This window comes from Pseudophryne corroboree, chromosome 9 (genome assembly GCF_028390025.1).
Source record: "Pseudophryne corroboree isolate aPseCor3 chromosome 9, aPseCor3.hap2, whole genome shotgun sequence".
In the NCBI taxonomy this organism is placed as follows: domain Eukaryota; kingdom Metazoa; phylum Chordata; class Amphibia; order Anura; family Myobatrachidae; genus Pseudophryne; species Pseudophryne corroboree.
This window is the reverse complement of record NC_086452.1, coordinates 185,996,518-186,009,970: the sequence shown is the minus strand read 5'-3', so window position 1 is coordinate 186,009,970 and position 13,453 is coordinate 185,996,518. Positions and strand designations below refer to the sequence as shown.

The window sequence follows — 13,453 nt, the reverse complement described above, 5'->3', positions numbered from 1 at the left end:
CCATAAAATATGTCTGACACCAGCAGGGTAAGACCGGTATACTGAAGATGTCCTCAGCTTCCACGTTTTTGCTGCTTGCTTCGTTTATGTATCATGACTTTATTATGTTGCGTAGCTGACCGCAAAGGTGTCACCATTAGCTGTAAGTCTATAGAATTCTAAGAAAAGAAGATGAAAAAAGAGAAGCGGACAGGAACCAGTGAAACTGTTGAGATGCTGGTTAGATCAAAGGAGAAAAGGAAAAGGGACATTGATTATTATTTATTTATTTATTAGCAGTTTCTTATATAGCGCAGCATATTCCGTTGCACTTTACAATTAGTAACAGTAATCGAACAAAACTGGGTAAAAACAGACAGACATAGAGGCAGGAAAGTCCTGCTCCACTGGCGTATCTATAATGGCTGCAGTGTGTGCGGTGCACACGGGCCCCTGGGTCCAGAGGGGGCCCACACCGCACACACTGCACTCATTTTTTCTATACTTACCTCTCCAACGTCCATCGGTGACTGTGTGTGGGCCCTCTCCTCTCCCGTAGCCGTCACTGCCGCTGCTAGCACACTGAGTGCTAGAGTCTCTGCCACAGTGCCAGAGTCTACAGCGCATGCGCAGGACTCCGGAAAAATGTCACGGCGGCCATTTTTCAGAGTCCTTCGCATGCGCTGTAGACTCTGGCACTGTGCCAGATTCTCAGCGCTGAGAGTGCTAGCAGAGGTGGTGACGGCTACAGGAGAGGAGGGGGCCCACACACAGAGTCTGCACACGGGTCCCCTCCTCTCTAGTGACGCCGCTGTCCTGCTCACATGCATGGTTGTGCTACCGGAGAGCCCTGGAGGAGGAAAGGGGTCCTTGGTTTGTTTCTATGAGATCATGCCCAAAAGTAATACATTTATATGCAAGTCTAATGCATACGTCTCAACATGACCCTCTCCAGGAGGGACACAATGCTCTGCTCCTGGACTTCTCTCTTAATATATGATTGCCATCACCTGTGCTGAAACACCTTTCTTATCCATTAACCTGTTCAATACAGGTGCTGGCAATCATACATTAAGAAAAAAGTCTAAAAGCAGACCATTGTGTGCTGGAGTGGGTCATGTTGGGAGGTATGCTAATGATCAAATTGACTGACACAATTATTAGAACCTGCAAAAAAGATTGAACATAGAAATTTGGGTCAGATGTATGAAAGTGCGTTGTGGTTTCTGCTGACCACAGCCAGGGCCGGTTCGAGGGTTTTCAGCACCCCGGGCGGGCAATAGGGGCGTGGCTTCATACAGGGGACGTGGTTAGTTACTCCCCCTGTACAGTAGTAGCGCCGCTGAAATGATGTGCGGTGCGCGATGACGTCATCGCGCACCGCACAGCAAAGGTCCTCTCCACGAAGGGAAACTAGACGTTAGGCGTCTAGATCCCTTCACAGTGGGGGGCAGCGGGGGGTACAGCAGCAGCGGATCTTGCCATGGTGCGGCGCCCTCCGGATGGCGCCGGCCCCCTCCGGAAGGAGGCGCCCCGGGCAAAAGTCCTGCTTGCCCGTGGCAAGATCCGCTACTAACCACAGCGCACGTAGGCCCTCATTCCGAGTTGTTCGCTCGCTAGCTGCTTTTAGCAGCATTGCACACGCTAGGCCGCCGCCCTCTGGGAGTGTATCTTAGCTTAGCAGAATTGCGAACGAAAGATTAGCAGAATTGCGAATAAATAATTCTTAGCAGCTTCTGAGTAGCTCGAGACCTACTCCTACACTGCGATCAGCTCAGCCCGTTTCGTTCCTGGTTTGACGTCACAAACACGCCCTGCGTTCGGCCAGCCACTCCCCCGTTTCTCCAGACACTCCCGTGTTTTATCCTGGCACGCCTGCGTTTTTCAGCACACTTCCAGAAAACGGTCAGTTTCCGCCCAGAAACACCCACTTCCTGTCAATCACACTCCGATCACTTCAACGATGAAAATTCTTCGTTCGGCCGTGAGTAAATCTAAGTTTTGTGCTAAAATACTTAGCGCATGCGCATTTTTGCCTTAATCGCTCCGTTGCAAAAATCGTCAACAAGCGAACAACTCGGAATGACCCCCGTAAACCATGCATTTAACACAACCCCGTAATGTATCAATTGTGTTTTAACGCCGTGTGCTTCACCTGCTGCGCGCCCCCGCCGCTTACCGCTTCCCCGCAGTCACCAATGGGACACGAAGGGCAGAGGCAATGTATGGTTGCCTCTGCAGTCTCTTTACGCCTCCTAAAGCCACCAGTCCGGAACGTCTCCCCCGGGCAGTCGATGTGTAGTTAAAGCATTGGTGGACGGTTTGTTTGTTTGTTTGTTTTGTATTTTTCACTAAAAAAACTTTATTGATAGAGGACAAACACTGCCTCATGCCGCCAGCGGCGCCAGCTAGAAGCAGGGGAGAAGGGCGCATGCGCACACACTGCGGCGCCGAGACCAGCCGAGCTGATGTGGAAGGTGCGCTATCGCGGGACAGGTAAGATAACGCCCTCCCACATCGGCTGCCACACAGGTAATACATTGTGGCGCAGGGACCGGCCGTATCACCACGATAATGTGGCGCCAGGCATATAACGTCCGTAAGGACGTTTTTCATACATCACCCTCATTATATTATATACTGCTCTTTGTCACAAGGCTAACATTCATGTTTGGTAAAACATTATTGACTGCAGTTAGGACAATTGCAGTATTATTTTTGTGTTTAGTTACTGTTTATTACTGAACTATTTGACTGACCTAGCTATGTGGATTATCACATGTCAACATAGCCACTGGCAGGATTTTTTCTCTCCTATTTTCCATCTTTTTACAAAGAATTCAGGTCTGTGTTTTAGTGAACTTTAAATGGGCAACTCTCCAACTTCTTTCATAAGAGAGAGAGAGACATGAAAAAAAGGAGGAGGTGGTGAAATGTTGCTAGAAACAACTTGTTTTTTTATTAAAAGAGCAGCACCCCAGAAGAGAGAAAATCATTTCTGAACGGCTCAGGCAAGTGATTTTTCATAATTAGTATTATGCTACAACATTTGGGATTTTTTTTGTTTAAAGATCTTTAGAGTTTGTATTCCTCTCGAGCACTCTTGGATAGCTTGTCACTGTATATGATATATGCCTCATTGGCAGACAATGGTCCTCTTTCTGATTTCTAATGCAGTTTATGTGCATACTTATTTCAGAATATATTTAGTTCTAATTTGCATGTTATGTTTACAACAGGATTGCAGAAATCATTTTAAAAGAAAAAAACATTTATATCAAATATCTGAAATTTGTATCAGGAAAGAAAATGTTTTTGTGTATGTAGTGTGTGTATAAATGTGGGTAGGGTAGTAAATGAAGAAACAGTGGAGGTGTTTCTAAGGTGGGAGCAAAGCAAAACGGGTGACACTTGATATACCAGCTGTCGGGATGCTGGCGTTCAGCACACCGATGCCGGTATACCGACAAGTATTCTCCCTCTTGGGGTGTCCACGACACCCCTGGAGGGAGAATAGCGCCACAGTGCCCGCAGTGTGGCAAGCGCAGCAAGCCTGCAAGGGGTTCTTTTGCGCTTGCCCCGCTGCTGGCATTCTGGGGGTAAGGATCCCAGCACCGGTATGCTGGGTGCCGGGATCCCAAGCGCCGGCCAGTCATATCACACCCAAGCAAAACAAGTGAGTAACTTTGTATATGGCACAATCCATGTTACACTGCAAGGGATGCAAATACATGTATTTTTTTTACATGCAGGAGTAATACTTGCTGCTTTTGCATGTATGTAGCCCACAAATGTTGGACAGCATTATTTTAATATTGCAATTTACTTTTGAGTTAGTACACACATCTATGAAATCTAAATCTCTCTGCAGATGTTATTGCCCCATGTGCAGTACAACATGATTTTACCAAGGTGCAAAGTTACTTGCTCTTGTCTGCTTTACTCCCAACTCAGAATCAGCTCCAGTTACCAGCCAAGGGGGTCATTCCGAGTATATCGCTCGCTAGCTATTTTTTGCAGTTCTACGAACAGATAGTCGCCGCCTATAGGGGAGTGTATTTTAGCCTTGCAAGTGTGCGATCGCATGTGCAGCCGAACTGTACAAAAACATTTTGTGCAGTTTCTGAGTAGCTCTGAACATACTCAGCGCTGCGATCACTTCAGCCTGTCAGGTCCAGGAAATGACGTCAGACACCTGCCCTGCAAACGCTTTGATACGCCTGCGTTTTTCCAAACACTCCTAGAAAACAGTCAGTTGACCCCCACAAATGCCCTCTTCCTGCCAATCTTCTAGCGATCGGCTGTGCGAATGGATTCTTCGTAAAATCCAGCACTCAGCAACGATCCGCTTTGTACCCGTACGATGTGCCTGCGTATTGTGGTGCATACGCATGCGCAGTTCTGACCTGATCGCAGCGCAGCGAAAAATCCTAGCGAGCGATCAGGTCGGAATGGCCCCCCAAGTTTCTTGGTAAAATGAGAATAATATGGTGAGTGGACAAAAAGCATGAATGTGTTGGAATATTTGACTGTTTTACTCAGTGTCTGACTGCGTTTATAAGATATGAGAGGTATTACAATGTTAAAAACAAAATAAATACTGTTATAGTGAAACAGAGGATAGATAAATTATGTAGCATTATCTTTAGCATTCTATGAACAGAGATGGCACCAGAGCACTGGATTTTAGTTAGGTTCAATATAATGCAAAACAACAGAATGTACAAATTGTGTGTATGGACTTCTGAACCTTTAGCTATTTGGGATGTTTGTGGTTTAGCTGCAATGCTTTGAGGGAGAGCGGTGTTCTTGGACGTAGTACTTGTGGGAGGATGAACTGTTGTCTACACACACACACAAACTGAAAAAAAGATTTCATTCCAATCACTTCCAGCAGCCTCATAGCGGAACATGAGCTGCAGAGCGTCTGCAGCCAGCCAGACCCTAAATCCAGCCAGCACCCTTCCTGCTTACCCCTCCAGTGCCGGAGCCTGAACCGCACAGCACCTATCCCGTAGAGATGAGCGCCGGAAATTTTTCGGGTTTTGTGTTTTGGTTTTGGGTTCGGTTCCGCGGCCGTGTTTTGGGTTCGACCGCGTTTTGGCAAAACCTCACCGAATTTTTTTTGTCGGATTCGGGTGTGTTTTGGATTCGGGTGTTTTTTTCAAAAAACCCTAAAAAACAGCTTAAATCATAGAATTTGGGGGTAATTTTGATCCCAAAGTATTATTAACCTCAAAAAACATAATTTACACTCATTTTCAGCCTATTCTGAACACATCACACCTCACAATATTATTTTTAGTCCTAAAATTTGCACCGAGGTCGCTGTGTGAGTAAGATAAGCGACCCTAGTGGCCGACACAAACACCGGGCCCATCTAGGAGTGGCACTGCAGTGTCACGCAGGATGGCCCTTCCAAAAAACCCTCCCCAAACAGCACATGACGCAAAGAAAAAAAGAGGCGCAATGAGGTAGCTGACTGTGTGAGTAAGATTAGCGACCCTAGTGGCCGACACAAACACCGGGCACATCTAGGAGTGGCACTGCAGTGTCACGCAGGATGTCCCTTCCAAAAAACCCTCCCCAAACAGCACATGACGCAAAGAAAAAAAGAGGCGCAATGAGGTAGCTGTGTGAGTAAGATTAGCGACCCTAGTGGCCGACACAAACACCGGGCCCATCTAGGAGTGGCACTGCAGTGTCACGCAGGATGTCCCTTCCAAAAAACCCTCCCCAATCAGCACATGATGCAAAGAAAAAGAAAAGAAAAAAGAGGTGCAAGATGGAATTATCCTTGGGCCCTCCCACCCACCCTTATGTTGTATAAACAAAACAGGACATGCACACTTTAACCAACCCATCATTTCAGTGACAGGGTCTGCCACACGACTGTGACTGATATGACGGGTTGGTTTGGACCCCCCCCAAAAAAGAAGCAATTAATCTCTCCTTGCACAAACTGGCTCTACAGAGGCAAGATGTCCACCTCATCTTCACCCTCCGATATATCACCGTGTACATCCCCCTCCTCACAGATTATCAATTCGTCCCCACTGGAATCCACCATCTCAGCTCCCTGTGTACTTTGTGGAGGCAATTGCTGCTGGTCAATGTCTCCGCGGAGGAATTGATTATAATTCATTTTAATGAACATCATCTTCTCCACATTTTCTGGATGTAACCTCGTACGCCGATTGCTGACAAGGTGAGCGGCGGCACTAAACACTCTTTCGGAGTACACACTTGTGGGAGGGCAACTTAGGTAGAATAAAGCCAGTTTGTGCAAGGGCCTCCAAATTGCCTCTTTTTCCTGCCAGTATAAGTACGGACTGTGTGACGTGCCTACTTGGATGCGGTCACTCATATAATCCTCCACCATTCTATCAATGTTGAGAGAATCATATGCAGTGACAGTAGACGACATGTCCGTAATCGTTGTCAGGTCCTTCAGTCCGGACCAGATGTCAGCATCAGCAGTCGCTCCAGACTGCCCTGCATCACCGCCAGCGGGTGGGCTCGGAATTCTGAGCCTTTTCCTCGCACCCCCAGTTGCGGGAGAATGTGAAGGAGGAGATGTTGACAGGTCGCGTTCCGCTTGACTTGACAATTTTGTCACCAGCAGGTCTTTCAACCCCAGCAGACCTGTGTCTGCCGGAAAGAGAGATCCAAGGTAGGCTTTAAATCTAGGATCGAGCACGGTGGCCAAAATGTAGTGCTCTGATTTCAACAGATTGACCACCCGTGAATCCTTGTTAAGCGAATTAAGGGCTGCATCCACAAGTCCCACATGCCTAGCGGAATCGCTCCGTGTTAGCTCCTCCTTCAATGCCTCCAGCTTCTTCTGCAAAAGCCTGATGAGGGGAATGACCTGACTCAGGCTGGCAGTGTCTGAACTGACTTCACGTGTGGCAAGTTCAAAGGGCATCAGAACCTTGCACAACGTTGAAATCATTCTCCACTGCACTTGAGACAGGTGCATTCCACCTACTATATCGTGCTCAATTGTATAGGCTTGAATGGCCTTTTGCTGCTCCTCCAACCTCTGAAGCATATAGAGGGTTGAATTCCACCTCGTTACCACTTCTTGCTTCAGATGATGGCAGGGCAGGTTCAGTAGTTTTTGGTGGTGCTCCAGTTTTCTGTACGTGGTGCCTGTACGCCGAAAGTGTCCCGCAATTCTTCTGGCCACCGACAGCATCTCTTGCACGCCCCTGTCGTTTTTTAAAAAATTCTGCACCACCAAATTCAAGGTATGTGCAAAACATGGGACGTGCTGGAATTGGCCCAGATTTAATGCACACACAATATTGCTGGCGTTGTCCGATGCCACAAATCCACAGGAGAGTCCAATTGGGGTAAGCCATTCCGCGATGATCTTCCTCAGTTGCCGTAAGAGGTTTTCAGCTGTGTGCGTATTCTGGAAAGCGGTGATACAAAGCGTAGCCTGCCTAGGAAAGAGTTGGCGTTTGCGAGATGCTGCTACTGGTGCCGCCGCTGCTGTTCTTGCGGCGGGAGTCCATACATCTACCCAGTGGGCTGTCACAGTCATATAGTCCTGACCCTGCCCTGCTCCACTTGTCCACATGTCCGTGGTTAAGTGGACATTGGGTACAGCTGCATTTTTTAGGACACTGGTGACTCTTTTTCTGAGGTCTGTGTACATTTTCGGTATCGCCTGCCTAGAGAAATGGAACCTAGATGGTATTTGGTACCGGGGACACAGTACCTCCAACAAGTCTCTAGTTGGCTCTGCAGTAATGATGGATACCGGAACCACGTTTCTCACCACCCAGGATGCCAAGGCCTCAGTTATCCGCTTTGCAGTAGGATGACTGCTGTGATATTTCATCTTCCTCGCAAAGGACTGTTGAACAGTCAATTGCTTACTGGAAGTAGTACAAGTGGGCTTACGACTTCCCCTCTGGGATGACCATCGACTCCCAGCGGCAACAACAGCAGCGCCAGCAGCAGTAGGCGTTACACGCAAGGATGCATCGGAGGAATCCCAGGCAGGAGAGGACTCGTCAGACTTGCCAGTGACATGGCCTGCAGGACTATTGGCATTCCTGGGGAAGGAGGAAATTGACACTGAGGGAGTTGGTGGGGTGGTTTGCGTGAGCTTGGTTACAAGAGGAAGGGATTTACTGGTCAGTGGACTGCTTCCGCTGTCACCCAAAGTTTTTGAACTTGTCACTGACTTATTATGAATGCGCTGCAGGTGACGTATAAGGGAGGATGTTCCGAGGTGGTTAACGTCCTTACCCCTACTTATTACAGCTTGACAAAGGGAACACACGGCTTGACACCTGTTGTCCGCATTTCTGGTGAAATACCTCCACACCGAAGAGCTGATTTTTTTGGTATTTTCACCTGGCATGTCAACGGCCATATTCCTCCCACGGACAACAGGTGTCTCCCCGGGTGCCTGACTTAAACAAACCACCTCACCATCAGAATCCTCCTGGTCAATTTCCTCCCCAGCGCCAGCAACACCCATATCCTCCTCATCCTGGTGTACTTCAACACTGACATCTTCAATCTGACTATCAGGAACTGGACTGCGGGTGCTCCTTCCAGCACTTGCAGGGGGCATGCAAATAGTGGAAGGCGCATGCTCTTCACGTCCAGTGTTGGGAAGGTCAGGCATCGCAAACGACACAATTGGACTCTCCTTGTGGATTTGGGATTTCAAAGAACGCACAGTTCTTTGCGGTGCTTTTGCCAGCTTGAGTCTTTTCAGTTTTCTAGCGAGAGGCTGAGTGCTTCCATCCTCATGTGAAGCTGAACCACTAGCCATGAACATAGGCCAGGGCCTCAGCCGTTCCTTGCCACTCCGTGTGGTAAATGGCATATTGGCAAGTTTACGCTTCTCCTCCGACAATTTTATTTTAGGTTTTGGAGTCCTTTTTTTTCTGATATTTGGTGTTTTGGATTTGACATGCTCTGTACTATGACATTGGGCATCGGCCTTGGCAGACGACGTTGCTGGCATTTCATCGTCTCGGCCATGACTAGTGGCAGCAGCTTCAGCACGAGGTGGAAGTGGATCTTGATCTTTCCCTAATTTTGGAACCTCAACTTTTTTGTTCTCCATATTTTATAGGCAGAACTAAAAGGCACCTCAGGTAAACAATGGAGATGGATGGATTGGATACTAGTATACAATTATGGACGGACTGCCACGGTTAGGTGGTATAAAAAAACCACGGTTAGGTGGTATATATTATAATAATAATACAATTATGGATGGACGGACTGCCTGCCGACTGCCGACACAGAGGTAGCCACAGCCGTGAACTACCGCACTGTACACTGGTTGATAAAGAGATAGTAGTATACTCGTAACAACTAGTATGACACTATGACGACGGTATAAAGAATGAAAAAAAAACCACGGTTAGGTGGTATATATTATAATAATAATACAATTATGGATGGACGGACTGCCTGCCGACTGCCGACACAGAGGTAGCCACAGCCGTGAACTACCGCACTGTACACTGGTTGATAAAGAGATAGTAGTATACTCGTAATAACAACTAGTATGACACTATGACGACGGTATAAAGAATGCAAAAAAAACCACAGTTAGGTGGTATATATTATAATAATAATACAATTATGGATGGACGGACTGCCTGCCGACTGCCGACACAGAGGTAGCCACAGCCGTGAACTACCGCACTGTACACTGGTTGATAAAGAGATAGTAGTATACTCGTAACAATTAGGATGACACTATGACGGTATAAAGAATGAAAAAAAAACCACGGTTAGGTGGTAGGTATATAATAATAAATAATACAATTCTGGTCGGACGGACTGCCTGCCGTGTGCCGACACAGAGGTAGCCACAGCCGTGAACTACCGCACTGTACACTGGTTGATAAAGAGATAGTAGTATACTCGTAACAATTAGGATGACACTATGACGGTATAAAGAATGAAAAAAAAACCACGGTTAGGTGGTAGGTATATAATAATAAATAATACAATTCTGGTCGGACGGACTGCCTGCCGTGTGCCGACACAGAGGTAGCCACAGCCGTGAACTACCGCACTGTACACTGGTTGATAAAGAGATAGTAGTATACTCGTAACAATTAGGATGACACTATGACGGTATAAAGAATGAAAAAAAAACCACGGTTAGGTGGTAGGTATATAATAATAAATAATACAATTCTGGTCGGACGGACTGCCTGCCGTGTGCCGACACAGAGGTAGCCACAGCCGTGAACTACCGCACTGTACACTGGTTGATAAAGAGATAGTAGTATACTCGTAACAATTAGGATGACACTATGACGGTATAAAGAATGAAAATAAAACCACGGTTAGGTGGTAGGTATATAATAATAAATAATACAATTCTGGTCGGACGGACTGCCTGCCGTGTGCCGACACAGAGGTAGCCACAGCCGTGAACTACCGCACTGTACACTGGTTGATAAAGAGATAGTAGTATACTCGTAACAATTAGGATGACACTATGACGGTATAAAGAATGAAAAAAAAACCACGGTTAGGTGGTAGGTATATAATAATAAATAATACAATTCTGGTCGGACGGACTGCCTGCCGTGTGCCGACACAGAGGTAGCCACAGCCGTGAACTACCGCACTGTACACTGGTTGATAAAGAGATAGTAGTATACTCGTAACAATTAGGATGACACTATGACGGTATAAAGAATGAAAAAAAAACCACGGTTAGGTGGTAGGTATATAATAATAAATAATACAATTCTGGTCGGACGGACTGCCTGCCGTGTGCCGACACAGAGGTAGCCACAGCCGTGAACTACCGCACTGTACACTGGTTGATAAAGAGATAGTAGTATACTCGTAACAATTAGGATGACACTATGACGGTATAAAGAATGAAAAAAAAACCACGGTTAGGTGGTAGGTATATAATAATAAATAATACAATTCTGGTCGGACGGACTGCCTGCCGTGTGCCGACACAGAGGTAGCCACAGCCGTGAACTACCGCACTGTACTGTGTCTGCTGCTAATATAGACTGGTTGATATTTAAAGAGATATTAGTAGTATACAACAATACTATACTGGTGGTCAGGCACTGGTCACCACTCCTGCAGCAAAAGTGTGCACTGTTAATTAATATAATTGTACTCCTGGCTCCTGCTAACAACCTGCAGTGCTCCCCAGTCTCCCCCACAATTAATTATAAGCTTTTAATTTATACATTGATGACTGTGCAGCACACTGGGCTGAGCTGAGTGCACACAGACTGAGTCACACTGTGTGACTGACTGTGCTGTGTATCGTTTTTTTTTTCAGGCAGAGAACGGATATAGCAGAGAGAAGTGAACGGATATATTATATTAAATAAAAGTTAACTAGCAACTGCACTGGTCACTGACTGTGGTAAACTAACTCTGTCTGCGACTCTGCACAATCTCTCTCTATCTAATCTATCTATCTCTATTCTAATGGAGAGGACGCCAGACACGTCCTCTCCCTATCAATCTCAATGCACGAGTGAAAATGGCGGCGACGCGCGGCTCCTTATATAGAATCCGAGTCTCGCGATAGAATCCGAGCCTCGCGAGAATCCGACAGCGTCATGATGACGTTCGGGCGCGCTCGGGTTAACCGAGCAAGGCGGGAAGATCCGAGTCGCTCGGACCCGTGGAAAAAAAAGTGAAGTTCGTGCGGGTTCGGATTCAAAGAAACCGAACCCGCTCATCTCTACTATCCCGTCTGCCTTCTCTAGCACTGGGCCCCGATGCCTGAGATGCCATGCTGCTCCTTCCCACTGCCAGAAGAACACTGATACCTGGGGCAAAATTTACTATCAGTCAATTTTGATTTAGAAGGGATTTTGGCAATGTATTGTAACCCCCCTTTAACCCATAAAGGGAATGTAGGTTACTAATCACCTTGTTGTCTGAAGGGTATCCATTCTTAACCTCCCATTAAAGGGGTACCTGCATGTCATGAGGTGGTGTGCCCTTTACACTGCTTCCACTGTCACTCATGCGGCTCTCTCCTGCTTTCACTGCAGCTGCCTGGCTGTCAGTAGTGGGACACTCTCTGCCTCAGCTGCTTGTCTGTCACCTCCGCACAGGCAGCCAGTATCAGCACCCATCCTGGCACCACTCTCCCACTGCTCACTGCTGGTGCCTGTTTACAGCTCTATTGCAACAGCAATATGAGCGGGGAGGTAAGCAGCACAGGGAGACTTTAGACTGGCAGCTGTGGCTACAGCCACGCTTCCCTGCTCCCTCTCTGGCTTTATTCCCCTGTGGCTGGCTGCATGTTTCCAGCTCAGCTGTTTACAGCTATGGCAGCAAGGTTACAGGGGAGGAAAGCACTAGAGGAAAGGATCACCAAATTGGCTGTCAGGTGAAGGTGACAGCTCTTTTATACCCCTGGCTGGGCATCATGTGACCCATCACATGATGTAAGGTCCCGCCCACTGGCAATCGCCTCATCTCAAGCCCCACCCACTGGCCATCACCCCATCTCACTCTGGGTGATTGACAGCTGGGAGTGAGAGGATTTGCTACAATGTTCCCTCAGTCACTGGCCACCACCGTCAATGGTACATATCAGTCAAGTGTAAATAAATAAAGAATTAATATGACATTTGTAATTTAAAAAAAATAATAATGAAAATAAATATATATATATATATATATATATATCTGCAGCGGGGTACACTGTGTTCCACAGGGAATACATCGAGGTGTAGAGATGGATCTTGATCCAGAGACACCAACAGTCTAAAGCTTTAGACTGTCCCAAGATGCATTGCGGGGCCTCCTCTATATAACCCTGCCTCCAGGCACTGTAAGCTCAGTTTTAGAGTTGGTGCCTGCATGAAGCAGGTCACTTAACATAGGGGGCTCCGCTAGGCAGCCCTGAAAAAGCTATTTAGAAGACTTCAAGGGCGGCAGCACTTCATATGTCAGTGTGACATACTGTGCTGTGGATCCATCACCTCCCCAGCGGCGTTGCATACTCCCGCTGGCTCTGTTCCCGGGTACTTGCAGCGGTGGCACTCCGATTTCTAGGCACAACACCGCAGACGCTCTCCTGGATCACGTGGCTACTTCTAAGGGAGGGGGTAAGAGGATCCCCAAGGTGGGACCCGCTGTTAAATCATGGTCCGGTCTCAGGAGATGGACGGCGACGCTGGTGTGGACACTGTGGTCATGCAGGGACCCCACTATATCCACCAGGGCAGAGGAGCACAGGTCAGATAATACATATCCAGGTTTAATAAGGCTCCATAATACCCGGTGGTGAAGACCAGCATAGGGGATAAGGCACTTGACCTGTAGCCCCTCCCCCAGCTCCGGGCGCCATCTACTGCTGGTGTTCCCACCCTGGAGCTGCCTCACACTCTCCCTCACTGAGACTTTGGGCACCATCTTACACAGTAGTTGCGGCTGGTCTCCGGGACTGCAGGGCAAGGTTTCCTCTGTAAATCCGCCT

The 13,453-nt window shown here is 47.4% G+C and overlaps 1 protein-coding gene across 2 annotated transcripts in view; it reads left to right on the top strand.

The window, feature by feature from the left end:
* Nucleotides 1-13,453, top strand: part of LOC134957828 (flavin-containing monooxygenase 5-like) — a 147,527-nt gene that overhangs the window by 29,070 nt on the left and 105,004 nt on the right. The window contains exon 1 of one of the 2 annotated variants that reach the window (XM_063940028.1): nt 2,884-2,990. The exons of the other annotated variant lie outside the window; for it this stretch is intronic. The gene's annotated coding sequence lies outside the window, so the exon portion shown is untranslated. Of the gene's footprint in view, nt 1-2,883; nt 2,991-13,453 lie in introns of those variants that run through there. 2 annotated transcript variants of the gene reach the window in all.